The 8,201-nt window shown below is 56.2% G+C and overlaps 1 long non-coding RNA gene across 1 annotated transcript; it reads left to right on the plus strand.

Moving 5' to 3' along the window:
* On the plus strand, window positions 1-986 carry LOC112395004 (uncharacterized). The gene is made up of 2 exons (XR_003002279.1): window positions 1-64; window positions 391-986. It is a non-coding gene; the product is annotated as an uncharacterized LOC112395004 (long non-coding RNA).
* The last annotated feature ends 7,215 nt before the right edge of the window (window positions 987-8,201 follow it).

An 8,201-nucleotide genomic window follows, 5' to 3' on the forward strand; every position in this document is an offset into this window, starting at 1 on the left:
ATCTTGCAGTCCAAGGACAGCGCAGTCAACAGGCCCCCGAGAGCGGACACGTCACGCGGAGGAGGTGAGTGCTCAGGCAGCTCTGTGAAAGGGGTGTGAAGGTCAGCATGGGGGTCTGCTCCAGTACTCATTTGGGGCGGGTGCGCTCCAGGGAGGAGGGCGGGACACGTTCACGAGAGCTCTGGGGTCTTGCACAAGCACCCGCGACGCTAGGGGCTTGCTGTGGCCTCCCACCGGGAGGAGAGCTGTTGTACGTGAGCCCCCCGGGCACCCGGCCAGCGGCCTGGCTCGAGCAGCCCTCCCCAAGGTGCGTTCCTGAGGGTGTGGCCCGAGTGCAGGATGTGTTTTGTACATAATGGAGTGTTTTAACTCATGGCCCGTTGTCCCAAGTCACACGGTCTCCTCGGTTTCTTCACTGCATCTGGAAGGAGGTCCTGGCTCCGGCCAGCATCCAGGCAGGGGTGCCAGTGACAGCACCAGCTGGCCGTGCCCCTCGGCCACTTGAGTCTCCCGTCCAGCACTGCCGGCTCAGGACGCCTGCTTTGAGGTAAAGGCTTCTTGTGCCTGCAGCGTCTCCTCCAACACCACGGGCTGGGGCTCCAGGGAAGGGATGGCCTCCCCAGGGCTCTTCCCAGGGCTGAGGGACAGAAGCAAACATGCAGTGAGCGAGCAGCTCCCCGCTCCCACCACCCCAGGCCTTCGATGTCCTCTCTCGGAGGAGGCGTGAGGGACGAGAGAACTGTCCAAGCAATGAGTCTGTGAACGTTTTGGGAACTGGAAGAGTTTAACTTGAACCCAGGAGCGTTTAAAGCTTTATTTATTTATAGCTTCTTATTAAAAAAAAAAAAAAAAAGTGTTGAGAAGAAACCTTTTGGTGACTCATACAAAAAAATGAGTTGATGATGGAAACGCAAGTCATAATCATCTAATTGTTTTTGTCTAGGTCAAGATGAATGTTAGCAGATGAAATAAACCCTGAAAAGGAGCGCTGGTGTGTGTGGTCTGTGGTCACATAGCAACGCGCCTGGCGTGGCGCCATCCCGGTTTGATTTTCGAAATGAGCATCTGTGAGCTCACAGGAATCACAGAGGAGCAGACGGGCTTCCCTCAGGAGCAGGCGGCAGCCCAGTAAGAGGGGAGTTCACACACTGTGTCACTAAGCCTTGCTTTGTGAAAGTAAGAAATGTGACTGTCATCACCGCAAAGAATAACTTAGGGACTTCCCTGACGGTCCAGTGGTTAGGACTCTGCACTTTCACTGCCGAGGGCCCAGAATCCATCCCTGGTCAGGGAACCAAGATCCCACAAGCCGCGCGGCGTGACCAAAAAAAGAATAACTTATCAGTCATTAATTATAGGACTTGAAAAGATGAGGCCCGCTCAAGGGAAGACAGACAGAGCAACGCGGGCATCGTGTGCTTGCTTTCTGAGCCTCCTTCCCCTCAGCTTTAATCTTGAAACATTGCCAGTGACAGGTTGAAAGAGTAGGTCGTGGACACCATAAACCCTTAGCTGAGATTCCCCTGGATTAACGTGTCGCATTTGGTTATCCGGCACTCCCACTCGTTTTCTGTCTCTGTCACACACATGCACGTGGACACACGCACGTGTTTCTGAAACACTGGAAATCAGTTGCAGTCCCCAGAATACTTCAGCATGTACCTCCTAGGAATGACATTCTGCCCCCCCCACACACACACACAACCATCATCATATTCCTGAACTTTAACATAACAGTAGCTGATACACCGTCCACATCCAGATTTCCCAGTGGTCCATGCAGTGTCCTCAGAATGTTTCTGTGACCCTTGCAGTGCTCAGCTGTCACGCCTCTACTGTGTCCTTTAGCTAGACGCAGCCCCACCCGCCGCTTTCCTTCGTCTGTCTGAGCGTTGGCATTTTAGTATAGGCCGGTTGCCTCTCTTAAGGTCCGCGTGCGTCTGTTTTCTCACGGTCGGATTCAGTTAAAGGCTGGGGGCATAAAGGCTGCGCAGGTGAAGTGGTTCTCTGCCCGCCAGCGCCGATGAATTGTCGTTCTCTGTCCCAGTTGATGTCTGGGTCCTGACGTGATCACGGGTCTCACCGCTTTTTCTTCATGGAAACCGATCCGTTGTGCTCGCGGGTAGGGCTGGCCGTTGCTGGAGAGTGGAGGGCCGGGGGCCTCAGGAACCGGCCCCTGCACTTCCTCCAGTGGGCACTGTTGCACACAGGACTCTGGAAAGGCTGTGCTCAGACCCTAAGGTCTGAGGGTCTCTTCTTCCTCTTCCCACGGTCTCCACCTGGAGGCTCCTGCATCCAGCCCAACTCCCCATCCGTCCCCATCCCCTGCCTGCAGAAAGGAGGAAGGGCAGAGTCACAGCCGTGCCAGGGGGCGGAGGGGGCCGCTTCCTAGTCACCAGAGCTTCCCCACCCAGCGTGCACTTGACCCTCCGGGTCTGTGAGGAGGCGTCCTCTCTCTTAGCGGAGCGGAGCCGTGCAGGAACGGGGAGCGGACGCCCCGTGCAGACCCAGCCTCAGCCCCTCCTGGACATCACACGTGGGGCCTCAGCCTGCTACCTGCTCGGCAAACCCAGGGGGAACGTGTCCTCCCGCTGCAGTGGCTCCATTCAGCCCCGCAGAGCCAGTGTGTGAAAAGACAAAGGCCGAGTGATTCCTGAAAACACCTCCCCGCAAAATGGGGGGTTTTCGCCTGCCTTCTCCGGTTTAAAGTTGAAGGTCACTTCTGAGTCTTCTGCACTGGCTGAGGCCTCCCCTGCGTCGGCCCAGCCTGTCAGCCCGGCCACCCTTTATGATCCCCTGCCCCTCCCACCTCCCCTTGCTCCTCCTTGGTCTCTCCCTGCCACCCCACCTCCTCTCCCCCCACCAGCTGCCCCGCAGCCCAGCCTCCCACCCCTGCATCCCTTGCTGTTTCCTCTTCACGCCAGCCGTGCCCCAAGCGGCGGGCCTGCCAGCTGTGTGCTTTCCCTGGATCCTCAGCCCCAACCTTCAGGCGAGCTGGGGACCCCTCAGTGCTCCACACCAGGTCCCTCCTAGGGAAGGCAGTTCCGACTTGCCCGCCCGCCCAGGCAGGTGCCCTTGGCAGGGACACAGAGAGAAGCATGCTCGCAGCCCAGAGCCCAGGAGATCCCTGGGGGCCATCACCAACCCCAGACTCTCCTTCCAGAACACGCACCCGGTCCCACGGACCTCCTCCCCGGAGGCCCTGGGGAAGATTCGGGGTGCAGGTCCTGGGAGCCTTGGCCCAGCACCCCCGGCTGACCAGGCCCCCTGCCCACAGACTCCTGCCCTGGTGGGTGGGGATGGGCGGAGGGCTTCGCCCTTGGCGTGGGGGCTGGTCTGGGCTCCCCTCCACGTGCAGCAGCGGGCAGAGCCTCTGGGAGTACAGCCTGTTGTCAGGCCAGGTTCGGAATCCAGCTGGCCCACGGTCCCGGGTCGGCCCTTCTCTGTGAAACGGGAAGGCTGCTGTAAGGGGTCACCTGCTTCCGGAGGACAAGGCGCCGGGTGTGGGCGGGGCCCCAGCGAGCCACGCCCTCATCTCATCTCCAGCCCTGACCACCGAGCCGCCGCTGGGGAGGCCGGACGCTCCCCACGACCCGCTCAGCCTCACCCACCGCACTGCCCCCCGACGAGCCAAGCCACGTGGGCCTCAGCCTCCCCTGCGGAAACAGCTAAGGACTGTCCTGTTCCTTTCTTCCCCTCAAAGGATCGTGACAAATTTCCAGGTCCCCCGCCTGCCAGCCCCGTCCATCGCCCCGGCCCCGGTCAGCGCCATCTGGTTTCCCGCCCCTAGGAGTCGGCTGGGTCACCCAGCTGCCTTCTCTCTCTCTGCCAAAGACAAGACCCTCCTGGCCCCATACCTGCTGGGCCTCCCACTTCCCTGCACCCCCAAGCCCAGCCCACCCGGTCCCGGGGCGTCTCCCCTGGCCCGGGCTTCAGGTGGGACCCCGGTTCCTGGCAGGCCCAGAGGAGGGGTCTGAATACACAGCACTGCCCAGACTTGCCCCCAAACATGCCCTTTTTAGAGAAATTGCTCATATCCTGACTTTAAATTTCCATTCCCTCTGAAGTGTGATTGAATTTTTAAAATATGTCCCTTCAAGTTAACAGTCTCTCCCAGTTAGAACCAGTGTGTTAGGAGTCCTTCTCTGATTCCCCTCCCCTCTGGGTGGCATCTGGGCATACGGGACATTCCTATCCCCCAGTGATGGGTGGCAGGGCACTCACACGCCACCGCCCCGCCTTGTCCCCCTGCCACCTAGTTAAGAAGGCCATCGGGCCCCCGGCCAGGACTCCCAGCCTCTCTCCTCACCGACTCCACTGCAGGGTGTCCAGGACAGTCGGAACTTGGGATCGTCCTTGGCCGCCTCAATCAATAGAAATTGTAAAGAGACCAGACAAGAAATTCAGGCAAGGCTTTCCTGGGGCCCCTGCTGCAGCAGGGGATCCCGAGAACACACAAAAGTTTCCCTTGCTCACTTGCTGCCCAAGTGAGGGGCAAGCTAGTTCCTTATATGGGGTGAGGGTAGGGGTGGGTCCAGGGGTCAGGCCGGAGGGGTAGCTGAGGTGGTCTGCCCACCCCTTTGGTGGTGTTGAGTGCAGGGGGCAGGCGCAGTACCCTGCTTTTGCTCCTGTCCCTTTAGAAGTGGCAGCTGGGAGTTTTTTAATCTTTTTGTATCTTATTGTCCAGAATTTGCCCCAACTGCACGGGCATGCAGTTATTTTTAGTCGCTTATAGTTTCTTTGTATTTTGTTGCTCGGAGGCATTTGTCTAGGTACAAGCACTACAGCAAAGGGTCCCAGATCCCAGGTCCCAACCCGTCTCACCACCACGGGGAACCCCACACACACCGGCAGGTTCTCAACCTCCCCCCAGACAGGTGCCCCCAGCCCACCAGCCATAGGAGGCCAGCTCTCTGCCTCGGTTAGCCTGCCACTCCGCTACAGCTGACCCGTCCTGCAAACAGCTCCAAGGCCCCAAACAGGCCACATGCGGTCCCCTTTCCTTCTGCTTCCCTCTCAGCCCAGCCACACTGTTTCCAGTGTCTGACCCTGGCCAAGGCCACTGGCAAGGAGCACTGAGACCTTCCCTTCATCTCTGCCTGCGGGGCCCCCTAACCCCGGCCCCCAGCAGCTTCTCCCTCTGAAGGGCCTGTTCTCACTGACCCCATCCTCCCACCCCACTCTGTGGCTCATCGAAACCCTGGGATTTCTCCGTAAAAGGAAGCCTAGGGACTGTGGAAAACACTTCTTTCGCAAACAAAAAGCCAAGCATTCAAGACACAGCCTCTCCAAGACTCAAGAGAGCAGGCCTGGAGCCTTGCAGCTGGGGCTCCACAGGCTGTCTTGTCCTGTGTCACCCTTCCGCAGAAGCTGCAAGGCCGGTATTCAGGCCCCGGGGGCTCCGGACAATATTGTGTGCTGAACAGGTCAGCCTGGTGTTTCCGCAGTGCCGTCGAGGAGGGGGCGCCTCGCACAGGGTGCTCTAAGGGACTCTGGCCAGAGGGCTTCCTGTGCAGCAGAGGCCATGTTGTACAGTTCACACGTTGTTCTCTAGGAAAGATGTTTAACGCACAGTCTGCCCTCGTGCTTCCAGAGCGCATTGAGAGGTCCTGCACGGGACCTGGCCCGGACTCTCTGCCCATTTCCAGCCGGCACTCCACACAGGAAGTGATTTGTCCACATCAAAGGATTTTAAACCTCTGGCATTGCAGCAGAACCTGCCGGTGGTCCCCTGATACTTGTCCCCCAGTCCTTCCTTAGCAAGAGAGCCTCCGCGGATCAGTGGCCGCACAGCCAGCCAGGGTCTAGACCACACTTCCCAGCCCCCCTCACAGTGACACATGGCTACACCACGAAACTCTGGCTGACAGAGTCTTAACCACTAGACCACCAGGGAATTCCCCCTTTTGTACCTTTTGAATTTTGAAACATGTGAATGAATTACCTTTTTAAAACATAGGTGGCTGAAGATAAAAACAAAAGTGAAATGGAAGATAAATGTTCAATTCACAACAGCGATTTTTCTCAGAGTTGGCAGAGCAGGGAGCGGGTGGGACTTTGGCTAAAGGAATAAGGGAATTTCAACTTTATCTGTAACACTTTACGCGCTATAGTTAGAAAACAAGGCACATCAAAGAGTAACAACTGTCACTTCTGGGTGGTGGGTATGCGGGCGGAGGTTGTCGTGTTATTTTCTGTACTTTCTGTACGATTTTCTGTCTCTCAAAACAAAATCATCATTGTGAAAAGCCTGCATGCAAGGCAGGCACAGAAGCTCGGGAACTCGGGCTGGCTTCAGGCTCCTGATGCAGGGAGGGGCCCAGGGAGACAGCCAGGCCCAAGAAGAACTCCTGGCGGAGACGTGGGACTGAGGGATGCGGGGCTTGGAGCTTTTGCTTTGTGTCATTTTGCTGGATGAACATGGAGCAGTCGTGACGGTCCCCAGTGTGGGCCCAGCCTTCCCACACGTCTGTTTGTCCCCTTCACTGGAGCCCAAGTGGAGGTAGAAATCAGGTTCCCCACTGGCCTCTCTCATCACCCGAAGTGGGGCTCCTCACTACTGACCCTCGTGGGGGCCTTATTACCAGCCAACGGGGTAAAGGCCTTCCCTGACACCTCCACCCCAGCAGGGACGCTGGGCCCACGGATAGTCTAGGAGCCCCACTGGGCCTTTGCCACTGGGGGTGGGAGCAGGGCCACAGGTTTTTCTGTGCTGACTGGCTGCAGCAGGGTGGTTACTGCCTAAGCGTTTTCCACTCTGCTAGGCCGCCCCTTTGCTAGTCTTTGGGCTAAGACAGCAGGCGTCCCTGGGGCTCTGCTGCCTATGCCCACTGGCGCCTCTGGGTTCAGGGCTGCTTCTGTGCCATCTCTGGGATACGTGAGGCAAAAAGAAAACTCAGGAACTACTAACATGTCATTGCTTTGGTCTCAAAGCCCCTAGTTGGTGTGTTTCTTCTTTGCCTTCTAGAGCCTAGGTAGATACAGATGATAGATAGATGATAGATAGATAGATGATAGGTAGATAGATAAAGTTGACAGATGATAGAGTAGATTGATAGATGATAGATAGATGATAGATAGTTACAAGGATAGATACATAGATGATAGATACATGATAGATGGATAGATGATAGAGTAGATAGATAGATTATAGATAGACAGATGATAGATAGATGATAGATGATGCATAGTTACATAGATTAGATAGATATAGTAGATAGATGATAGAGTAGATAGATGATAGATTAGATAGATGGAGTAGATGGTAGATGATAGATACATAGATGATAGATTAGATAGATTAGATAGATGGATGATAGATTAGATATTTAGATGATAGATAGATAATAGATGATAGAGAGAAAGATGTTAGATAGATAGATAGATAATAGATGATAGGTGATGGATACATAGATACATACATAGATAGATGATAGATAGATAGACGGATGATAATATATGTCATATATACTATATAGATAAGTCTCCGGTATAGATACATAGAGAGAGAGGTGGTTTAACTTAGCAGGAGGAAGAGGAAAAAGTATGTCTCCTCTCTATTCCCAGGAGCAGAAGCTTCCTGTCTAAAAGACTCCTGTTGTAAGCAAGCTGCCTTTGGGTGTGGTTATTCTTAGAACAGACATCAGTGTTTCCTCTGGTCAGCGTCAGGGGGGCTCCACACAGAAAGACCTCAGGCACAGTCACTGAGAAAGTGGACGTGAGGACAGGACAATGACCAACCGGCGTCCTCGCTGCCCCCAACTCAGGACGGCACCCACAGCAAGCTTGGCCCAGGCCCTCCTGAACTGAGTATTTCTGACTTTCCCGAGCACGAGAGAGACCTGACTCCCTCCCAAGGCCAGCTCCGCCCGTCTGCGGGCCCAGGCCAGAAGCAGAACCGGCACCATCCTTTCCTCTGCAGTCACCTCTTTGGTTCTTCTTTCAGCTTGCTGGGCGTCCGTCCCTGGGCAGGCTGTGTGAGCTGCACGCGGCTGGCTTCCCAGCGTGGGCCCCGGCCCACTCTGGGGCCTCGCCCTATGGGGTCAAGTGACAGGAGGGGCATTGAGACAGGATGTGGACACCACGGGCTCACCCCTCAGCTCCATCTCAGCCCACATGCTAGTGGGTTGGGAGGGAAGGGGCCCCCGTGGGTGTGCTCCCCCAGCCCCCAGCCAGTCCTCACATGCTCCCTTCCATACCCA

This window comes from Neophocaena asiaeorientalis, unplaced genomic scaffold, assembly GCF_003031525.2.
Source record: "Neophocaena asiaeorientalis asiaeorientalis breed wild unplaced genomic scaffold, Neophocaena_asiaeorientalis_V1.1 scaffold98, whole genome shotgun sequence".
Lineage (NCBI taxonomy): Eukaryota > Metazoa > Chordata > Mammalia > Artiodactyla > Phocoenidae > Neophocaena > Neophocaena asiaeorientalis.